Genomic DNA, 21,128 nt, shown 5'->3' with positions numbered 1-21,128 from the left:
TAGAAAAACACCTAAAGGCGAGTGATATGCTTTCATTCATGCATGGCTAGGAAAAATCGCCATACTGTTGCAAACATTCTTACACCACCAACTGGAAATAAATGATTCTGACATTAAACGTAAAGGTGACAATGCATTTGTATCATCACCCTGAGAAGGATCATCTTGGAATTGAGCCGAGGGCCTCTGCACTCAAAGCCAGAAACACTCCACTAAAATAAGATTCCTGTTGGTGCCAACAATTCTCCATGTTAATGCTTGTTCTAGGTGAGCAGTGAACCGATTGCAGGGCTCTTTTGAAAGCAAGGTCTGAGAACCAACAGATACATCCACACGCCGATTACTTTAGTGTTTTGAGAGAATTCCCTTTCTTGGAACGAGATTGCATGAAATAATCTTCAGGGCTTGGACAATTCCATGGCAAAACGGCACCTATCAACATTGTAGCCAACACAATATAACAACTGTTTCTGCCCGGTTTCGAACCGGGGACCTTTCGCGTGTGAGGCGAACGTGATAACCACTACACTACAGAAACAGATACCTACAGTTGATTTTTCTGTAATGAAACTGCTCCGAACTGGCTATTCCATGGGCCTCTGGCTTTAGATTTCTTTCATGCAACCTGCCCGACATCCCTAGCTGAACGCTCGTACATGCCATGCAAGACCAGATGTTTGGTATTAGCTCAGACTGGGCAGGGCTGAAGCATGAGACTCTAGCAAAGAATTATCCACTACTGCAAAGAAAAAATTGATGTTGGTTTTGAAACGCAAACTTCAAAACAACTTGAAAAGAGTACCAAGAAAAGGGCTCGTCCGGGATTTGAACCCGGGACCTCTCGCACCCAAAGCGAGAATCATACCCCTAGACCAACGAGCCCTCAAAATCCTCTTACCTCTCAAAAGCTAATACCGGCTCTAAGCCCGCAATGAAGATCATGCTGGTATCTTTATGATGCTTGGTCTGTGAATACGCATGAAAGTCAGTCTCAACTTACCCTTTCTCAAACGATAGCACTATCATTTACAAGTGTCTCCTTTTATTCCGTCCCAGCTTTGGACACGTCTTACAGGAAGTCAGCCCTTATTTATATATTTCTTCAGTGGCTGAAGCTTAATGAGAAAGAGTAACAAGTTGTTCATAACAACATAAGAAACACATTGTGCATTTTCTCTCAAATACTCCTTCACTTTGTGCCAAAAGAAATACCAAGGTGAATACCTAGGCCACAGATTCAAGCTAAAGATCTTCCTGCTGAATGCAAGGCGCAATAAAAACTGCATATCGCTGGACTAAAGCATTCCTTGCATAGCCTCTAACATCATAACATAACTGAGCTGCTAGCAGCAAGCTAACCAATACCTTTCTGAAATGAGAATGACATGTGCTTATCTGCTCAATCAGTGCTCAATCAGGCTCGATCAGGCGAGATTTAGAAAAGGTGGAAAGGGTCCAAGTGGATGCCCCTTCCTTTTGAGGGTGGGTCCTGCTGACTATCATAGGATTGCTTGTAAAAGTGGCCAGGGTCAGAGGAAAAGCTGCCAACACTTCTTAGCGTTCTCTATAGATGCAGCCATTTTCTGTGACTGTAATTTCGGCCTTTTCCCAGAAGTCTCTATTCTGCCTATGCAAATTAACAAAAGCAGTGCTTATTCCTCACTTGCTCAAATGTCCTTCCTGTCCAGAAAGCTCTGATTAAGCATGCTTATTTTCTTTTTCTGGGATATTTTAAATTGTTTCGCTGTCCAGTCTGTGGCAGTAGAAAGCTGCTTATGATGCCAGGTTTTGATGAATCCCCAAGGTACAAGTACAGAGGAATATATCAGTCTCTAGGATATGGAACTTTTAGCTAACACATCACAATATGTGATGCTTGCCAAGAAAACACTACATTCTGGAGCGCTGATGATCAGAACATTCTGCTCCTGAAGGATAGAAAAGACAGCTTGATTGAAATAAAGTCTGTTTATATTGACGCTCTCTCTCTCCCTATATATACATACATGCATACACACACACACACAGGTATGTCATGCATTTCTTCAGATTTGTTTCAACCATTTACCATTTATTGGAGAATCCCTACTTTTCAAGTGACTGCAAATGAAGTCATCTCTGGCACTTTTTGTGCAAAGTAAGAGACACACATGACACCTTATTATAAAAGTCATCGGTTTCTTTGTTACTGTGTACTTTCAAAGCATGGGGCTTTCACACGTCAGGTAAACCTGATTACCACTACACAACAAAAGCAGATGCAGCTTTCTTATCTATGTCGTGATAGAACAGTTGTGAATTGAGTAGAAGAAGGGCCCTGATGTGATACTTATTACATGCAGCCTGTAAGATAGTCAAACATGCAGGCTAGGAAGGAAGATGCAAATATCAATGTATTAGAAAAACACCTAAAGGCGAGTGATATGCTTTCATTCATGCATGGCTAGGAAAAATCGCCATACTGTTGCAAACATTCTTACACCACCAACTGGAAATAAATGATTCTGACATTAAACGTAAAGGTGACAATGCATTTGTATCATCACCCTGAGAAGGATCATCTTGGAATTGAGCCGAGGGCCTCTGCACTCAAAGCCAGAAACACTCCACTAAAATAAGATTCCTGTTGGTGCCAACAATTCTCCATGTTAATGCTTGTTCTAGGTGAGCAGTGAACTGATTGCAGGGCTCTTTTGAAAGCAAGGTCTGAGAACCAACAGATACATCCACACGCCGATTACTTTAGTGTTTTGAGAGAATTCCCTTTCTTGGAACGAGATTGCATGAAATAATCTTCAGGGCTTGGACAATTCCATGGCAAAACGGCACCTATCAACATTGTAGCCAACACAATATAACAACTGTTTCTGCCCGGTTTCGAACCTGGGACCTTTCGCGTGTGAGGCGAACGTGATAACCACTACACTACAGAAACAGATACCTACAGTTGATTTTTCTGTAATGAAACTGCTCCGAACTGGCTATTCCATGGGCCTCTGGCTTTAGATTTCTTTCATGCAACCTGCCCGACATCCCTAGCTGAACGCTCGTACATGCCATGCAAGACCAGATGTTTGGTATTAGCTCAGACTGGGCAGGGCTGAAGCATGAGACTCTAGCAAAGAATTATCCACTACTGCAAAGAAAAAATTGATGTTGGTTTTGAAACGCAAACTTCAAAACAACTTGAAAAGAGTACCAAGAAAAGGGCTCGTCCGGGATTTGAACCCGGGACCTCTCGCACCCAAAGCGAGAATCATACCCCTAGACCAACGAGCCCTCAAAATCCTCTTACCTCTCAAAAGCTAATACCGGCTCTAAGCCCGCAATGAAGATCATGCTGGTATCTTTATGATGCTTGGTCTGTGAATACGCATGAAAGTCAGTCTCAACTTACCCTTTCTCAAACGATAGCACTATCATTTACAAGTGTCTCCTTTTATTCCGTCCCAGCTTTGGACACGTCTTACAGGAAGTCAGCCCTTATTTATATATTTCTTCAGTGGCTGAAGCTTAATGAGAAAGAGTAACAAGTTGTTCATAACAACATAAGAAACACATTGTGCATTTTCTCTCAAATACTCCTTCACTTTGTGCCAAAAGAAATACCAAGGTGAATACCTAGGCCACAGATTCAAGCTAAAGATCTTCCTGCTGAATGCAAGGCGCAATAAAAACTGCATATCGCTGGACTAAAGCATTCCTTGCATAGCCTCTAACATCATAACATAACTGAGCTGCTAGCAGCAAGCTAACCAATACCTTTCTGAAATGAGAATGACATGTGCTTATCTGCTCAATCAGTGCTCAATCAGGCTCGATCAGGCGAGATTTAGAAAAGGTGGAAAGGGTCCAAGTGGATGCCCCTTCCTTTTGAGGGTGGGTCCTGCTGACTATCATAGGATTGCTTGTAAAAGTGGCCAGGGTCAGAGGAAAAGCTGCCAACACTTCTTAGCGTTCTCTATAGATGCAGCCATTTTCTGTGACTGTAATTTCGGCCTTTTCCCAGAAGTCTCTATTCTGCCTATGCAAATTAACAAAAGCAGTGCTTATTCCTCACTTGCTCAAATGTCCTTCCTGTCCAGAAAGCTCTGATTAAGCATGCTTATTTTCTTTTTCTGGGATATTTTAAATTGTTTCGCTGTCCAGTCTGTGGCAGTAGAAAGCTGCTTATGATGCCAGGTTTTGATGAATCCCCAAGGTACAAGTACAGAGGAATATATCAGTCTCTAGGATATGGAACTTTTAGCTAACACATCACAATATGTGATGCTTGCCAAGAAAACACTACATTCTGGAGCGCTGATGATCAGAACATTCTGCTCCTGAAGGATAGAAAAGACAGCTTGATTGAAATAAAGTCTGTTTATATTGACGCTCTCTCTCTCCCTATATATACATACATGCATACACACACACACACAGGTATGTCATGCATTTCTTCAGATTTGTTTCAACCATTTACCATTTATTGGAGAATCCCTACTTTTCAAGTGACTGCAAATGAAGTCATCTCTGGCACTTTTTGTGCAAAGTAAGAGACACACATGACACCTTTTTATAAAAGTCATCGGTTTCTTTGTTACTGTGTACTTTCAAAGCATGGGGCTTTCACACGTCAGGTAAACCTGATTACCACTACACAACAAAAGCAGATGCAGCTTTCTTATCTATGTCGTGATAGAACAGTTGTGAATTGAGTAGAAGAAGGGCCCTGATGTGATACTTATTACATGCAGCCTGTAAGATAGTCAAACATGCAGGCTAGGAAGGAAGATGCAAATATCAATGTATTAGAAAAACACCTAAAGGCGAGTGATATGCTTTCATTCATGCATGGCTAGGAAAAATCGCCATACTGTTGCAAACATTCTTACACCACCAACTGGAAATAAATGATTCTGACATTAAACGTAAAGGTGACAATGCATTTGTATCATCACCCTGAGAAGGATCATCTTGGAATTGAGCCGAGGGCCTCTGCACTCAAAGCCAGAAACACTCCACTAAAATAAGATTCCTGTTGGTGCCAACAATTCTCCATGTTAATGCTTGTTCTAGGTGAGCAGTGAACCGATTGCAGGGCTCTTTTGAAAGCAAGGTCTGAGAACCAACAGATACATCCACACGCCGATTACTTTAGTGTTTTGAGAGAATTCCCTTTCTTGGAACGAGATTGCATGAAATAATCTTCAGGGCTTGGACAATTCCATGGCAAAACGGCACCTATCAACATTGTAGCCAACACAATATAACAACTGTTTCTGCCCGGTTTCGAACCGGGGACCTTTCGCGTGTGAGGCGAACGTGATAACCACTACACTACAGAAACAGATACCTACAGTTGATTTTTCTATAATGAAACTGCTCCGAACTGGCTATTCCATGGGCCTCTGGCTTTAGATTTCTTTCATGCAACCTGCCCGACATCCCTAGCTGAACGCTCGTACATGCCATGCAAGACCAGATGTTTGGTATTAGCTCAGACTGGGCAGGGCTGAAGCATGAGACTCTAGCAAAGAATTATCCACTACTGCAAAGAAAAAATTGATGTTGGTTTTGAAACGCAAACTTCAAAACAACTTGAAAAGAGTACCAAGAAAAGGGCTCGTCTGGGATTTGAACCCGGGACCTCTCGCACCCAAAGCGAGAATCATACCCCTAGACCAACGAGCCCTCAAAATCCTCTTACCTCTCAAAAGCTAATACCGGCTCTAAGCCCGCAATGAAGATCATGCTGGTATCTTTATGATGCTTGGTCTGTGAATACGCATGAAAGTCAGTCTCAACTTACCCTTTCTCAAACGATAGCACTATCATTTACAAGTGTCTCCTTTTATTCCGTCCCAGCTTTGGACACGTCTTACAGGAAGTCAGCCCTTATTTATATATTTCTTCAGTGGCTGAAGCTTAATGAGAAAGAGTAACAAGTTGTTCATAACAACATAAGAAACACATTGTGCATTTTCTCTTAAATACTCCTTCACTTTGTGCCAAAAGAAATACCAAGGTGAATACCTAGGCCACAGATTCAAGCTAAAGATCTTCCTGCTGAATGCAAGGCGCATTAAAAACTGCATATCGCTGGACTAAAGCATTCCTTGCATAGCCTCTAACATCATAACATAACTGAGCTGCTAGCAGCAAGCTAACCAATACCTTTCTGAAATGAGAATGACATGTGCTTATCTGCTCAATCAGTGCTCAATCAGGCTCAATCAGGTGAGATTTAGAAAAGGTGGAAAGGGTCCAAGTGGATGCCCCTTCCTTTTTAGGGTGGGTCCTGCTGACTATCATAGGATTGCTTGTAAAAGTGGCCAGGGTCAGAGGAAAAGCTGCCAACACTTCTTAGCGTTCTCTATAGATGCAGCCATTTTCTGTGACTGTAATTTCGGCCTTTTCCCAGAAGTCTCTATTCTGCCTATGCAAATTAACAAAAGCAGTGCTTATTCCTCACTTGCTCAAATGTCCTTCCTGTCCAGAAAGCTCTGATTAAGCATGCTTATTTTCTTTTTCTGGGATATTTTAAATTGTTTCGCTGTCCAGTCTGTGGCAGTAGAAAGCTGCTTATGATGCCAGGTTTTGATGAATCCCCAAGGTACAAGTACAGAGGAATATATCAGTCTCTAGGATATGGAACTTTTAGCTAACACATCACAATATGTGATGCTTGCCAAGAAAACACTACATTCTGGAGCGCTGATGATCAGAACATTCTGCTCCTGAAGGATAGAAAAGACAGCTTGATTGAAATAAAGTCTGTTTATATTGACGCTCTCTCTCTCCCTATATATACATACATGCATACACACACACACACAGGTATGTCATGCATTTCTTCAGATTTGTTTCAACCATTTACCATTTATTGGAGAATCCCTACTTTTCAAGTGACTGCAAATGAAGTCATCTCTGGCACTTTTTGTGCAAAGTAAGAGACACACATGACACCTTTTTATAAAAGTCATCGGTTTCTTTGTTACTGTGTACTTTCAAAGCATGGGGCTTTCACACGTCAGGTAAACCTGATTACCACTACACAACAAAAGCAGATGCAGCTTTCTTATCTATGTCGTGATAGAACAGTTGTGAATTGAGTAGAAGAAGGGCCCTGATGTGATACTTATTACATGCAGCCTGTAAGATAGTCAAACATGCAGGCTAGGAAGGAAGATGCAAATATCAATGTATTAGAAAAACACCTAAAGGCGAGTGATATGCTTTCATTCATGCATGGCTAGGAAAAATCGCCATACTGTTGCAAACATTCTTACACCACCAACTGGAAATAAATGATTCTGACATTAAACGTAAAGGTGACAATGCATTTGTATCATCACCCTGAGAAGGATCATCTTGGAATTGAGCCGAGGGCCTCTGCACTCAAAGCCAGAAACACTCCACTAAAATAAGATTCCTGTTGGTGCCAACAATTCTCCATGTTAATGCTTGTTCTAGGTGAGCAGTGAACCGATTGCAGGGCTCTTTTGAAAGCAAGGTCTGAGAACCAACAGATACATCCACACGCCGATTACTTTAGTGTTTTGAGAGAATTCCCTTTCTTGGAACGAGATTGCATGAAATAATCTTCAGGGCATGGACAATTCCATGGCAAAACGGCACCTATCAACATTGTAGCCAACACAATATAACAACTGTTTCTGCCCGGTTTCGAACCGGGGACCTTTCGCGTGTGAGGCGAACGTGATAACCACTACACTACAGAAACAGATACCTACAGTTGATTTTTCTGTAATGAAACTGCTCCGAACTGGCTATTCCATGGGCCTCTGGCTTTAGATTTCTTTCATGCAACCTGCCCGACATCCCTAGCTGAACGCTCGTACATGCCATGCAAGACCAGATGTTTGGTATTAGCTCAGACTGGGCAGGGCTGAAGCATGAGACTCTAGCAAAGAATTATCCACTACTGCAAAGAAAAAATTGATGTTGGTTTTGAAACGCAAACTTCAAAACAACTTGAAAAGAGTACCAAGAAAAGGGCTCGTCCGGGATTTGAACCCGGGACCTCTCGCACCCAAAGCGAGAATCATACCCCTAGACCAACGAGCCCTCAAAATCCTCTTACCTCTCAAAAGCTAATACCGGCTCTAAGCCCGCAATGAAGATCATGCTGGTATCTTTATGATGCTTGGTCTGTGAATACGCATGAAAGTCAGTCTCAACTTACCCTTTCTCAAACGATAGCACTATCATTTACAAGTGTCTCCTTTTATTCCGTCCCAGCTTTGGACACGTCTTACAGGAAGTCAGCCCTTATTTATATATTTCTGCAGTGGCTGAAGCTTAATGAGAAAGAGTAACAAGTTGTTCATAACAACATAAGAAACACATTGTGCATTTTCTCTCAAATACTCCTTCACTTTGTGCCAAAAGAAATACCAAGGTGAATACCTAGGCCACAGATTCAAGCTAAAGATCTTCCTGGTGAAGGCAAGGCGCAATAAAAACTGCATATCGCTGGACTAAAGCATTCCTTGCATAGCCTCTAACATCATAACATAACTGAGCTGCTAGCAGCAAGCTAACCAATACCTTTCTGAAATGAGAATGACATGTGCTTATCTGCTCAATCAGTGCTCAATCAGGCTCGATCAGGCGAGATTTAGAAAAGGTGGAAAGGGTCCAAGTGGATGCCCCTTCCTTTTTAGGGTGGGTCCTGCTGACTATCATAGGATTGCTTGTAAAAGTGGCCAGGGTCAGAGGAAAAGCTGCCAACACTTCTTAGCGTTCTCTATAGATGCAGCCATTTTCTGTGACTGTAATTTCGGCCTTTTCCCAGAAGTCTCTATTCTGCCTATGCAAATTAACAAAAGCAGTGCTTATTCCTCACTTGCTCAAATGTCCTTCCTGTCCAGAAAGCTCTGATTAAGCATGCTTATTTTCTTTTTCTGGGATATTTTAAATTGTTTCGCTGTCCAGTCTGTGGCAGTAGAAAGCTGCTTATGATGCCAGGTTTTGATGAATCCCCAAGGTACAAGTACAGAGGAATATATCAGTCTCTAGGATATGGAACTTTTAGCTAACACATCACAATATGTGATGCTTGCCAAGAAAACACTACATTCTGGAGCGCTGATGATCAGAACATTCTGCTCCTGAAGGATAGAAAAGACAGCTTGATTGAAATAAAGTCTGTTTATATTGACGCTCTCTCTCTCCCTATATATACATACATGCATACACACACACACACAGGTATGTCATGCATTTCTTCAGATTTGTTTCAACCATTTACCATTTATTGGAGAATCCCTACTTTTCAAGTGACTGCAAATGAAGTCATCTCTGGCACTTTTTGTGCAAAGTAAGAGACACACATGACACCTTATTATAAAAGTCATCGGTTTCTTTGTTACTGTGTACTTTCAAAGCATGGGGCTTTCACACGTCAGGTAAACCTGATTACCACTACACAACAAAAGCAGATGCAGCTTTCTTATCTATGTCGTGATAGAACAGTTGTGAATTGAGTAGAAGAAGGGCCCTGATGTGATACTTATTACATGCAGCCTGTAAGATAGTCAAACATGCAGGCTAGGAAGGAAGATGCAAATATCAATGTATTAGAAAAACACCTAAAGGCGAGTGATATGCTTTCATTCATGCATGGCTAGGAAAAATCGCCATACTGTTGCAAACATTCTTACACCACCAACTGGAAATAAATGATTCTGACATTAAACGTAAAGGTGAGAATGCATTTGTATCATCACCTTGAGAAGGATCATCTTGGAATTGAGCCGAGGGCCTCTGCACTCAAAGCCAGAAACACTCCACTAAAATAAGATTCCTGTTGGTGCCAACAATTCTCCATGTTAATGCTTGTTCTAGCTGAGCAGTGAACCGATTACAGGGCTCTTTTGAAAGCAAGGTCTGAGAACCAACAGATACATCCACACGCCGATTACTTTAGTGTTTTGAGAGAATTCCCTTTCTTGGAACGAGATTGCATGAAATAATCTTCAGGACTTGGACAATTCCATGGCAAAACGGCACCTATCAACATTGTAGCCAACACAATATAACAACTGTTTCTGCCCGGTTTCGAACCGGGGACCTTTCGCGTGTGAGGCGAACTTGATAACCACTACACTACAGAAACAGATACCTACAGTTGATTTTTCTGTAATGAAACTGCTCCGAACTGGCTATTCCATGGGCCTCTGGCTTTAGATTTCTTTCATGCAACCTGCCCGACATCCCTAGCTGAACGCTCGTACATGCCATGCAAGACCAGATGTTTGGTATTAGCTCAGACTGGGCAGGGCTGAAGCATGAGACTCTAGCAAAGAATTATCCACTACTGCAAAGAAAAAATTGATGTTGGTTTTGAAACGCAAACTTCAAAACAACTTGAAAAGAGTACCAAGAAAAGGGCTCGTCCGGGATTTGAACCCGGGACCTCTCGCACCCAAAGCGAGAATCATACCCCTAGACCAACGAGCCCTCAAAATTCTCTTACCTCTCAAAAGCTAATACCGGCTCTAAGCCCGCAATGAAGATCATGCTGGTATCTTTATGATGCTTGGTCTGTGAATACGCATGACAGTCAGTCTCAACTTACCCTTTCTCAAACGATAGCACTATCATTTACAAGTGTCTCCTTTTATTCCGTCCCAGCTTTGGACACGTCTTACAGGAAGTCAGCCCTTATTTATATATTTCTGCAGTGGCTGAAGCTTAATGAGAAAGAGTAACAAGTTGTTCATAACAACATAAGAAACACATTGTGCATTTTCTCTCAAATACTCCTTCACTTTGTGCCAAAAGAAATACCAAGGTGAATACCTAGGCCACAGATTCAAGCTAAAGATCTTCCTGCTGAATGCAAGGCGCAATAAAAACTGCATATCGCTGGACTAAAGCATTCCTTGCATAGCCTCTAACATCATAACATAACTGAGCTGCTAGCAGCAAGCTAACCAATACCTTTCTGAAATGAGAATGACATGTGCCTATCTGCTCAATCAGTGCTCAATCAGACTCGATCAGGCGAGATTTAGAAAAGGTGGAAAGGGTCCAAGTGGATGCCCCTTCCTTTTTAGGGTGGGTCCTGCTGACTATCATAGGATTGCTTGTAAAAGTGGCCAGGGTCAGAGGAAAAGCTGCCAACACTTCTTAGCGTTCTCTATAGATGCAGCCATTTTCTGTGACTGTAATTTCGGCCTTTTCCCAGAAGTCTCTATTCTGCCTATGCAAATTAACAAAAGCAGTGCTTATTCCTCACTTGCTCAAATGTCCTTCCTGTCCAGAAAGCTCTGATTAAGCATGCTTATTTTCTTTTTCTGGGATATTTTAAATTGTTTCGCTGTCCAGTCTGTGGCAGTAGAAAGCTGCTTATGATGCCAGGTTTTGATGAATCCCCAAGGTACAAGTACAGAGGAATATATCAGTCTCTAGGATATGGAACTTTTAGCTAACACATCACAATATGTGATGCTTGCCAAGAAAACACTACATTCTGGAGCGCTGATGATCAGAACATTCTGCTCCTGAAGGATAGAAAAGACAGCTTGATTGAAATAAAGTCTGTTTATATTGACGCTCTCTCTCTCCCTATATATACATACATGCATACACACACACACACAGGTATGTCATGCATTTCTTCAGATTTGTTTCAACCATTTACCATTTATTGGAGAATCCCTACTTTTCAAGTGACTGCAAATGAAGTCATCTCTGGCACTTTTTGTGCAAAGTAAGAGACACACATGACACCTTTTTATAAAAGTCATCGGTTTCTTTGTTACTGTGTACTTTCAAAGCATGGGGCTTTCACACGTCAGGTAAACCTGATTACCACTACACAACAAAAGCAGATGCAGCTTTCTTATCTATGTCGTGATAGAACAGTTGTGAATTGAGTAGAAGAAGGGCCCTGATGTGATACTTATTACATGCAGCCTGTAAGATAGTCAAACATGCAGGCTAGGAAGGAAGATGCAAATATCAATGTATTAGAAAAACACCTAAAGGCGAGTGATATGCTTTCATTCATGCATGGCTAGGAAAAATCGCCATACTGTTGCAAACATTCTTACACCACCAACTGGAAATAAATGATTCTGACATTAAACGTAAAGGTGACAATGCATTTGTATCATCACCCTGAGAAGGATCATCTTGGAATTGAGCCGAGGGCCTCTGCACTCAAAGCCAGAAACACTCCACTAAAATAAGATTCCTGTTGGTGCCAACAATTCTCCATGTTAATGCTTGTTCTAGGTGAGCAGTGAACCGATTGCAGGGCTCTTTTGAAAGCAAGGTCTGAGAACCAACAGATACATCCACACGCCGATTACTTTAGTGTTTTGAGAGAATTCCCTTTCTTGGAACGAGATTGCATGAAATAATCTTCAGGGCTTGGACAATTCCATGGCAAAACGGCACCTATCAACATTGTAGCCAACACAATATAACAACTGTTTCTGCCCGGTTTCGAACCGGGGACCTTTCGCGTGTGAGGCGAACGTGATAACCACTACACTACAGAAACAGATACCTACAGTTGATTTTTCTGTAATGAAACTGCTCCGAACTGGCTTTTCCATGGGCCTCTGGCTTTAGATTTCTTTCATGCAACCTGCCCGACATCCCTAGCTGAACGCTCGTACATGCCATGCAAGACCAGATGTTTGGTATTAGCTCAGACTGGGCAGGGCTGAAGCATGAGACTCTAGCAAAGAATTATCCACTACTGCAAAGAAAAAATTGATGTTGGTTTTGAAACGCAAACTTCAAAACAACTTGAAAAGAGTACCAAGAAAAGGGCTCGTCTGGGATTTGAACCCGGGACCTCTCGCACCCAAAGCGAGAATCATACCCCTAGACCAACGAGCCCTCAAAATCCTCTTACCTCTCAAAAGCTAATACCGGCTCTAAGCCCGCAATGAAGATCATGCTGGTATCTTTATGATGCTTGGTCTGTGAATACGCATGAAAGTCAGTCTCAACTTACCCTTTCTCAAACGATAGCACTATCATTTACAAGTGTCTCCTTTTATTCCGTCCCAGCTTTGGACACGTCTTACAGGAAGTCAGCCCTTATTTATATATTTCTTCAGTGGCTGAAGCTTAATGAGAAAGAGTAACAAGTTGTTCATAACAACATAAGAAACACATTGTGCATTTTCTCTTAAATACTCCTTCACTTTGTGCCAAAAGAAATACCAAGGTGAATACCTAGGCCACAGATTCAAGCTAAAGATCTTCCTGCTGAATGCAAGGCGCATTAAAAACTGCATATCGCTGGACTAAAGCATTCCTTGCATAGCCTCTAACATCATAACATAACTGAGCTGCTAGCAGCAAGCTAACCAATACCTTTCTGAAATGAGAATGACATGTGCTTATCTGCTCAATCAGTGCTCAATCAGGCTCGATCAGGTGAGATTTAGAAAAGGTGGAAAGGGTCCAAGTGGATGCCCCTTCCTTTTTAGGGTGGGTCCTGCTGACTATCATAGGATTGCTTGTAAAAGTGGCCAGGGTCAGAGGAAAAGCTGCCAACACTTCTTAGCGTTCTCTATAGATGCAGCCATTTTCTGTGACTGTAATTTCGGCCTTTTCCCAGAAGTCTCTATTCTGCCTATGCAAATTAACAAAAGCAGTGCTTATTCCTCACTTGCTCAAATGTCCTTCCTGTCCAGAAAGCTCTGATTAAGCATGCTTATTTTCTTTTTCTGGGATATTTTAAATTGTTTCGCTGTCCAGTCTGTGGCAGTAGAAAGCTGCTTATGATGCCAGGTTTTGATGAATCCCCAAGGTACAAGTACAGAGGAATATATCAGTCTCTAGGATATGGAACTTTTAGCTAACACATCACAATATGTGATGCTTGCCAAGAAAACACTACATTCTGGAGCGCTGATGATCAGAACATTCTGCTCCTGAAGGATAGAAAAGACAGCTTGATTGAAATAAAGTCTGTTTATATTGACGCTCTCTCTCTCCCTATATATACATACATGCATACACACACACACACAGGTATGTCATGCATTTCTTCAGATTTGTTTCAACCATTTACCATTTATTGGAGAATCCCTACTTTTCAAGTGACTGCAAATGAAGTCATCTCTGGCACTTTTTGTGCAAAGTAAGAGACACACATGACACCTTTTTATAAAAGTCATCGGTTTCTTTGTTACTGTGTACTTTCAAAGCATGGGGCTTTCACACGTCAGGTAAACCTGATTACCACTACACAACAAAAGCAGATGCAGCTTTCTTATCTATGTCGTGATAGAACAGTTGTGAATTGAGTAGAAGAAGGGCCCTGATGTGATACTTATTACATGCAGCCTGTAAGATAGTCAAACATGCAGGCTAGGAAGGAAGATGCAAATATCAATGTATTAGAAAAACACCTAAAGGCGAGTGATATGCTTTCATTCATGCATGGCTAGGAAAAATCGCCATACTGTTGCAAACATTCTTACACCACCAACTGGAAATAAATGATTCTGACATTAAACGTAAAGGTGACAATGCATTTGTATCATCACCCTGAGAAGGATCATCTTGGAATTGAGCCGAGGGCCTCTGCACTCAAAGCCAGAAACACTCCACTAAAATAAGATTCCTGTTGGTGCCAACAATTCTCCATGTTAATGCTTGTTCTAGGTGAGCAGTGAACCGATTGCAGGGCTCTTTTGAAAGCAAGGTCTGAGAACCAACAGATACATCCACACGCCGATTACTTTAGTGTTTTGAGAGAATTCCCTTTCTTGGAACGAGATTGCATGAAATAATCTTCAGGGCATGGACAATTCCATGGCAAAACGGCACCTATCAACATTGTAGCCAACACAATATAACAACTGTTTCTGCCCGGTTTCGAACCGGGGACCTTTCGCGTGTGAGGCGAACGTGATAACCACTACACTACAGAAACAGATACCTACAGTTGATTTTTCTGTAATGAAACTGCTCCGAACTGGCTATTCCATGGGCCTCTGGCTTTAGATTTCTTTCATGCAACCTGCCCGACATCCCTAGCTGAACGCTCGTACATGCCATGCAAGACCACATGTTTGGTATTAGCTCAGACTGGGCAGGGCTGAAGCATGAGACTCTAGCAAAGAATTATCCACTACTGCAAAGAAAAAATTGATGTTGGTTTTGAAACGCAAACTTCAAAACAACTTGAAAAGAGTACCAAGAAAAGGGCTCGTCCGGGATTTGAACCCGGGACCTCTCGCACCCAAAGCGAGAATCATACCCCTAGACCAACGAGCCCTCAAAATCCTCTTACCTCTCAAAAGCTAATACCGGCTCTAAGCCCGCAATGAAGATCATGCTGGTATCTTTATGATGCTTGGTCTGTGAATACGCATGAAAGTCAGTCTCAACTTACCCTTTCTCAAACGATAGCACTATCATTTACAAGTGTCTCCTTTTATTCCGTCCCAGCTTTGGACACGTCTTACAGGAAGTCAGCCCTTATTTATATATTTCTTCAGTGGCTGAAGCTTAATGAGAAAGAGTAACAAGTTGTTCATAACAACATAAGAAACACATTGTGCATTTTCTCTTAAATACTCCTTCACTTTGTGCCAAAAGAAATACCAAGGTGAATACCTAGGCCACAGATTCAAGCTAAAGATCTTCCTGCTGAATGCAAGGCGCATTAAAAACTGCATATCGCTGGACTAAAGCATTCCTTGCATAGCCTCTAACATCATAACATAACTGAGCTGCTAGCAGCAAGCTAACCAATACCTTTCTGAAATGAGAATGACATGTGCTTATCTGCTCAATCAGTGCTCAATCAGGCTCGATCAGGCGAGATTTAGAAAAGGTGGAAAGGGTCCAAGTGGATGCCCCTTCCTTTTTAGGGTGGGTCCTGCTGACTATCATAGGATTGCTTGTAAAAGTGGCCAGGGTCAGAGGAAAAGCTGCCAACACTTCTTAGCGTTCTCTATAGATGCAGCCATTTTCTGTGACTGTAATTTCGGCCTTTTCCCAGAAGTCTCTATTCTGCCTATGCAAATTAACAAAAGCAGTGCTTATTCCTCACTTGCTCAAATGTCCTTCCTGTCCAGAAAGCTCTGATTAAGCATGCTTATTTTCTTTTTCTGGGATATTTTAAATTGTTTCGCTGTCCAGTCTGTGGCAGTAGAAAGCTGCTTATGATGCCAGGTTTTGATGAATCCCCAAGGTACAAGTACAGAGGAATATATCAGTCTCTAGGATATGGAACTTTTAGCTAACACATCACAATATGTGATGCTTGCCAAGAAAACACTACATTCTGGAGCGCTGATGATCAGAACATTCTGCTCCTGAAGGATAGAAAAGACAGCTTGATTGAAATAAAGTCTGTTTATATTGACGCTCTCTCTCTCCCTATATATACATACATGCATACACACACACACACAGGTATGTCATGCATTTCTTCAGATTTGTTTCAACCATTTACCATTTATTGGAGAATCCCTACTTTTCAAGTGACTGCAAATGAAGTCATCTCTGGCACTTTTTGTGCAAAGTAAGAGACACACATGACACCTTTTTATAAAAGTCATCGGTTTCTTTGTTACTGTGTACTTTCAAAGCATGGGGCTTTCACACGTCAGGTAAACCTGATTACCACTACACAACAAAAGCAGATGCAGCTTTCTTATCTATGTCGTGATAGAACAGTTGTGAATTGAGTAGAAGAAGGGCCCTGATGTGATACTTATTACATGCAGCCTGTAAGATAGTCAAACATGCAGGCTAGGAAGGAAGATGCAAATATCAATGTATTAGAAAAACACCTAAAGGCGAGTGATATGCTTTCATTCATGCATGGCTAGGAAAAATCGCCATACTGTTGCAAACATTCTTACACCACCAACTGGAAATAAATGATTCTGACATTAAACGTAAAGGTGACAATGCATTTGTATCATCACCCTGAGAAGGATCATCTTGGAATTGAGCCGAGGGCCTCTGCACTCAAAGCCAGAAACACTCCACTAAAATAAGATTCCTGTTGGTGCCAACAATTCTCCATGTTAATGCTTGTTCTAGGTGAGCAGTGAACCGATTGCAGGGCTCTTTTGAAAGCAAGGTCTGAGAACCAACAGATACATCCACACGCCGATTACTTTAGTGTTTTGAGAGAATTCCCTTTCTTGGAACGAGATTGCATGAAATAATCTTCAGGGCTTGGACAATTCCATGGCAAAACGGCACCTATCAACATTGTAGCCAACACAATATAACAACTGTTTCTGCCCGGTTTCGAACCGGGGACCTTTCGCGTGTGAGGCGAACGTGATAACCACTACACTACAGAAACAGATACCTACAGTTGATTTTTCTGTAATGAAACTGCTCCGAACTGGCTATTCCATGGGCCTCTGGCTTTAGATTTCTTTCATGCAACCTGCCCGACATCCCTAGCTGAACGCTCGTACATGCCATGCAAGACCAGATGTTTGGTATTAGCTCAGACTGGGCAGGGCTGAAGCATGAGACTCTAGCAAAGAATTATCCACTACTGCAAAGAAAAAATTGATGTTGGTTTTGAAACGCAAACTTCAAAACAACTTGAAAAGAGTACCAAGAAAAGGGCTCGTCCGGGATTTCAACCCGGGACCTCTCGCACCCAAAGCGAGAATCATACCCCTCGACCAACGAGCCCTCAAAATCCTCTTACCTCTCAAAAGCTAATACCGGCTCTAAGCCCGCAATGAAGATCATGCTGGTATCTTTATGATGCTTGGTCTGTGAATACGCATGAAAGTCAGTCTCAACTTACCCTTTCTCAAACGATAGCACTATCATTTACAAGTGTCTCCTTTTATTCCGTCCCAGCTTTGGACACGTCTTACAGGAAGTCAGCCCTTATTTATATATTTCTTCAGTGGCTGAAGCTTAATGAGAAAGAGTAACAAGTTGTTCATAACAACATAAGAAACACATTGTGCATTTTCTCTTAAATACTCCTTCACTTTGTGCCAAAAGAAATACCAAGGTGAATACCTAGGCCACAGATTCAAGCTAAAGATCTTCCTGCTGAATGCAAGGCGCAATAAAAACTGCATATCGCTGGACTAAAGCATTCCTTGCATAGCCTCTAACATCATAACATAACTGAGCTGCTAGCAGCAAGCTAACCAATACCTTTCTGAAATGAGAATGACATGTGCTTATCTGCTCAATCAGTGCTCAATCAGGCTCGATCAGGCGAGATTTAGAAAAGGTGGAAAGGGTCCAAGTGGATGCCCCTTCCTTTTTAGGGTGGGTCCTGCTGACTATCATAGGATTGCTTGTAAAAGTGGCCAGGGTCAGAGGAAAAGCTGCCAACACTTCTTAGCGTTCTCTATAGATGCAGCCATTTTCTGTGACTGTAATTTCGGCCTTTTCCCAGAAGTCTCTATTCTGCCTATGCAAATTAACAAAAGCAGTGCTTATTCCTCACTTGCTCAAATGTCCTTCCTGTCCAGAAAGCTCTGATTAAGCATGCTTATTTTCTTTTTCTGGGATATTTTAAATTGTTTCGCTGTCCAGTCTGTGGCAGTAGAAAGCTGCTTATGATGCCAGGTTTTGATGAATCCCCAAGGTACAAGTACAGAGGAATATATCAGTCTCTAGGATATGGAACTTTTAGCTAACACATCACAATATGTGATGCTTGCCAAGAAAACACTACATTCTGGAGCGCTGATGATCAGAACATTCTGCTCCTGAAGGATAGAAAAGACAGCTTGATTGAAATAAAGTCTGTTTATATTGACGCTCTCTCTCTCCCTATATATACATACATGCATACACACACACACACAGGTATGTCATGCATTTCTTCAGATTTGTTTCAACCATTTACCATTTATTGGAGAATCCCTACTTTTCAAGTGACTGCAAATGAAGTCATCTCTGGCACTTTTTGTGCAAAGTAAGAGACACACATGACACCTTTTTATAAAAGTCATCGGTTTCTTTGTTACTGTGTACTTTCAAAGCATGGGGCTTTCACACGTCAGGTAAACCTGATTACCACTACACAACAAAAGCAGATGCAGCTTTCTTATCTATGTCGTGATAGAACAGTTGTGAATTGAGTAGAAGAAGGGCCCTGATGTGATACTTATTACATGCAGCCTGTAAGATAGTCAAACATGCAGGCTAGGAAGGAAGATGCAAATATCAATGTATTAGAAAAACACCTAAAGGCGAGTGATATGCTTTCATTCATGCATGGCTAGGAAAAATCGCCATACTGTTGCAAACATTCTTACACCACCAACTGGAAATAAATGATTCTGACATTAAACGTAAAGGTGACAATGCATTTGTATCATCACCCTGAGAAGGATCATCTTGGAATTGAGCCGAGGGCCTCTGCACTCAAAGCCAGAAACACTCCACTAAAATAAGATTCCTGTTGGTGCCAACAATTCTCCATGTTAATGCTTGTTCTAGGTGAGCAGTGAACCGATTGCAGGGCTCTTTTGAAAGCAAGGTCTGAGAACCAACAGATACATCCACACGCCGATTACTTTAGTGTTTTGAGAGAATTCCCTTTCTTGGAACGAGATTGCATGAAATAATCTTCAGGGCTTGGACAATTCCATGGCAAAACGGCACCTATCAACATTGTAGCCAACACAATATAACAACTGTTTCTGCCCGGTTTCGAACCGGGGACCTTTCGCGTGTGAGGCGAACGTGATAACCACTACACTACAGAAACAGATACCTACAGTTGATTTTTCTGTAATGAAACTGCTCCAAACTGGCTATTCCATGGGCCTCTGGCTTTAGATTTCTTTCATGCAACCTGCCCGACATCCCTAGCTGAACGCTCGTACATGCCATGCAAGACCAGATGTTTGGTATTAGCTCAGACTGGGCAGGGCTGAAGCATGAGACTCTAGCAAAGAATTATCCACTACTGCAAAGAAAAAATTGATGTTGGTTTTGAAACGCAAACTTCAAAACAACTTGAAAAGAGTACCAAGAAAAGGGCTCGTCCGGGATTTGAACCCGGGACCTCTCGCACCCAAAGCGAGAATCATACCCCTAGACCAACGAGCCCTCAAAATCCTCTTACCTCTCAAAAGCTAATACCGGCTCTAAGCCCGCAATGAAGATCATGCTGGTATCTTTATGATGCTTGGTCTGTGAATACGCATGAAAGTCAGTCTCAACTTACCCTTTCTCAAACGATAGCACTATCATTTACAAGTGTCTCCTTTTATTCCGTCCCAGCTTTGGACACGTCTTACAGGAAGTCAGCCCTTATTTATATATTTCTTCAGTGGCTGAAGCTTAATGAGAAAGAGTAACAAGTTGTTCATAACAACATAAGAAACACATTGTGCATTTTCTCTCAAATACTCCTTCACTTTGTGCCAAAAGAAATACCAAGGTGAATACCTAGGCCACAGATTCAAGCTAAAGATCTTCCTGCTGAATGCAAGGCGCAATAAAAACTGCATATCGCTGGACTAAAGCATTCCTTGCATAGCCTCTAACATCATAACATAACTGAGCTGCTAGCAGCAAGCTAACCAATACCTTTCTGAAATGAGAATGACATGTGCTTATCTGCTCAATCAGTGCTCAATCAGGCGAGATTTAGAAAAGGTGGAAAGGGTCCAAGTGGATGCCCCTTCCTTTTTAGGGTGGGTCCTGCTGACTATCATAGGATTGCTTGTAAAAGTGGCCAGGGTCAGAGGAAAAGCTGCCAACACTTCTTAGCGTTCTCTATAGATGCAGCCATTTTCTGTGACTGTAATTTCGGCCTTTTCCCAGAAGTCTCTATTCTGCCTATGCAAATTAACAAAAGCAGTGCTTATTCCTCACTTGCTCAAATGTCCTTCCTGTCCAGAAAGCTCTGATTAAGCATGCTTATTTTCTTTTTCTGGGATATTTTAAATTGTTTCGCTGTCCAGTCTGTGGCAGTAGAAAGCTGCTTATGATGCCAGGTTTTGATGAATCCCCAAGGTACAAGTACAGAGGAATATATCAGTCTCTAGGATATGGAACTTTTAGCTAACACATCACAATATGTGATGCTTGCCAAGAAAACACTACATTCTGGAGCGCTGATGATCAGAACATTCTGCTCCTGAAGGATAGAAAAGACAGCTTGATTGAAATAA

At 41.8% G+C, this 21,128-nt stretch overlaps 13 non-coding genes across 13 annotated transcripts; all 13 read right to left on the bottom strand.

The window, feature by feature from the left end:
* Positions 1-465: 465 nt before the first annotated feature.
* TRNAV-CAC (transfer RNA valine (anticodon CAC)) lies at positions 466-538 on the bottom strand. The gene has a single exon. It is a non-coding gene; the product is annotated as a tRNA-Val (tRNA).
* Positions 539-810: 272 nt separating this feature from the next.
* Positions 811-882, bottom strand: TRNAP-UGG (transfer RNA proline (anticodon UGG)). Its single transcript has one exon. It is a non-coding gene; the product is annotated as a tRNA-Pro (tRNA).
* Positions 883-3,207: 2,325 nt separating this feature from the next.
* Positions 3,208-3,279, bottom strand: TRNAP-UGG (transfer RNA proline (anticodon UGG)). The gene has a single exon. It is a non-coding gene; the product is annotated as a tRNA-Pro (tRNA).
* Positions 3,280-5,259: 1,980 nt separating this feature from the next.
* Positions 5,260-5,332, bottom strand: TRNAV-CAC (transfer RNA valine (anticodon CAC)). Its single transcript has one exon. It is a non-coding gene; the product is annotated as a tRNA-Val (tRNA).
* Positions 5,333-7,656: 2,324 nt separating this feature from the next.
* TRNAV-CAC (transfer RNA valine (anticodon CAC)) lies at positions 7,657-7,729 on the bottom strand. The gene has a single exon. It is a non-coding gene; the product is annotated as a tRNA-Val (tRNA).
* A 272-nt stretch (positions 7,730-8,001) lies between these two features.
* On the bottom strand, positions 8,002-8,073 carry TRNAP-UGG (transfer RNA proline (anticodon UGG)). The gene has a single exon. It is a non-coding gene; the product is annotated as a tRNA-Pro (tRNA).
* A 2,325-nt stretch (positions 8,074-10,398) lies between these two features.
* On the bottom strand, positions 10,399-10,470 carry TRNAP-UGG (transfer RNA proline (anticodon UGG)). Its single transcript has one exon. It is a non-coding gene; the product is annotated as a tRNA-Pro (tRNA).
* Positions 10,471-12,450: 1,980 nt separating this feature from the next.
* Positions 12,451-12,523, bottom strand: TRNAV-CAC (transfer RNA valine (anticodon CAC)). The gene has a single exon. It is a non-coding gene; the product is annotated as a tRNA-Val (tRNA).
* A 2,324-nt stretch (positions 12,524-14,847) lies between these two features.
* TRNAV-CAC (transfer RNA valine (anticodon CAC)) lies at positions 14,848-14,920 on the bottom strand. Its single transcript has one exon. It is a non-coding gene; the product is annotated as a tRNA-Val (tRNA).
* Positions 14,921-15,192: 272 nt separating this feature from the next.
* On the bottom strand, positions 15,193-15,264 carry TRNAP-UGG (transfer RNA proline (anticodon UGG)). The gene has a single exon. It is a non-coding gene; the product is annotated as a tRNA-Pro (tRNA).
* Positions 15,265-17,244: 1,980 nt separating this feature from the next.
* On the bottom strand, positions 17,245-17,317 carry TRNAV-CAC (transfer RNA valine (anticodon CAC)). Its single transcript has one exon. It is a non-coding gene; the product is annotated as a tRNA-Val (tRNA).
* A 2,324-nt stretch (positions 17,318-19,641) lies between these two features.
* Positions 19,642-19,714, bottom strand: TRNAV-CAC (transfer RNA valine (anticodon CAC)). Its single transcript has one exon. It is a non-coding gene; the product is annotated as a tRNA-Val (tRNA).
* Positions 19,715-19,986: 272 nt separating this feature from the next.
* TRNAP-UGG (transfer RNA proline (anticodon UGG)) lies at positions 19,987-20,058 on the bottom strand. The gene has a single exon. It is a non-coding gene; the product is annotated as a tRNA-Pro (tRNA).
* Positions 20,059-21,128: the final 1,070 nt, after the last annotated feature.

Source organism: Triturus cristatus, chromosome 8 (genome assembly GCF_964204655.1).
Source record: "Triturus cristatus chromosome 8, aTriCri1.1, whole genome shotgun sequence".
NCBI classification, from domain to species: domain Eukaryota; kingdom Metazoa; phylum Chordata; class Amphibia; order Caudata; family Salamandridae; genus Triturus; species Triturus cristatus.
Note: the sequence above shows the minus strand (reverse complement) of the source record. Positions and strands in the feature narration are given on the sequence as shown.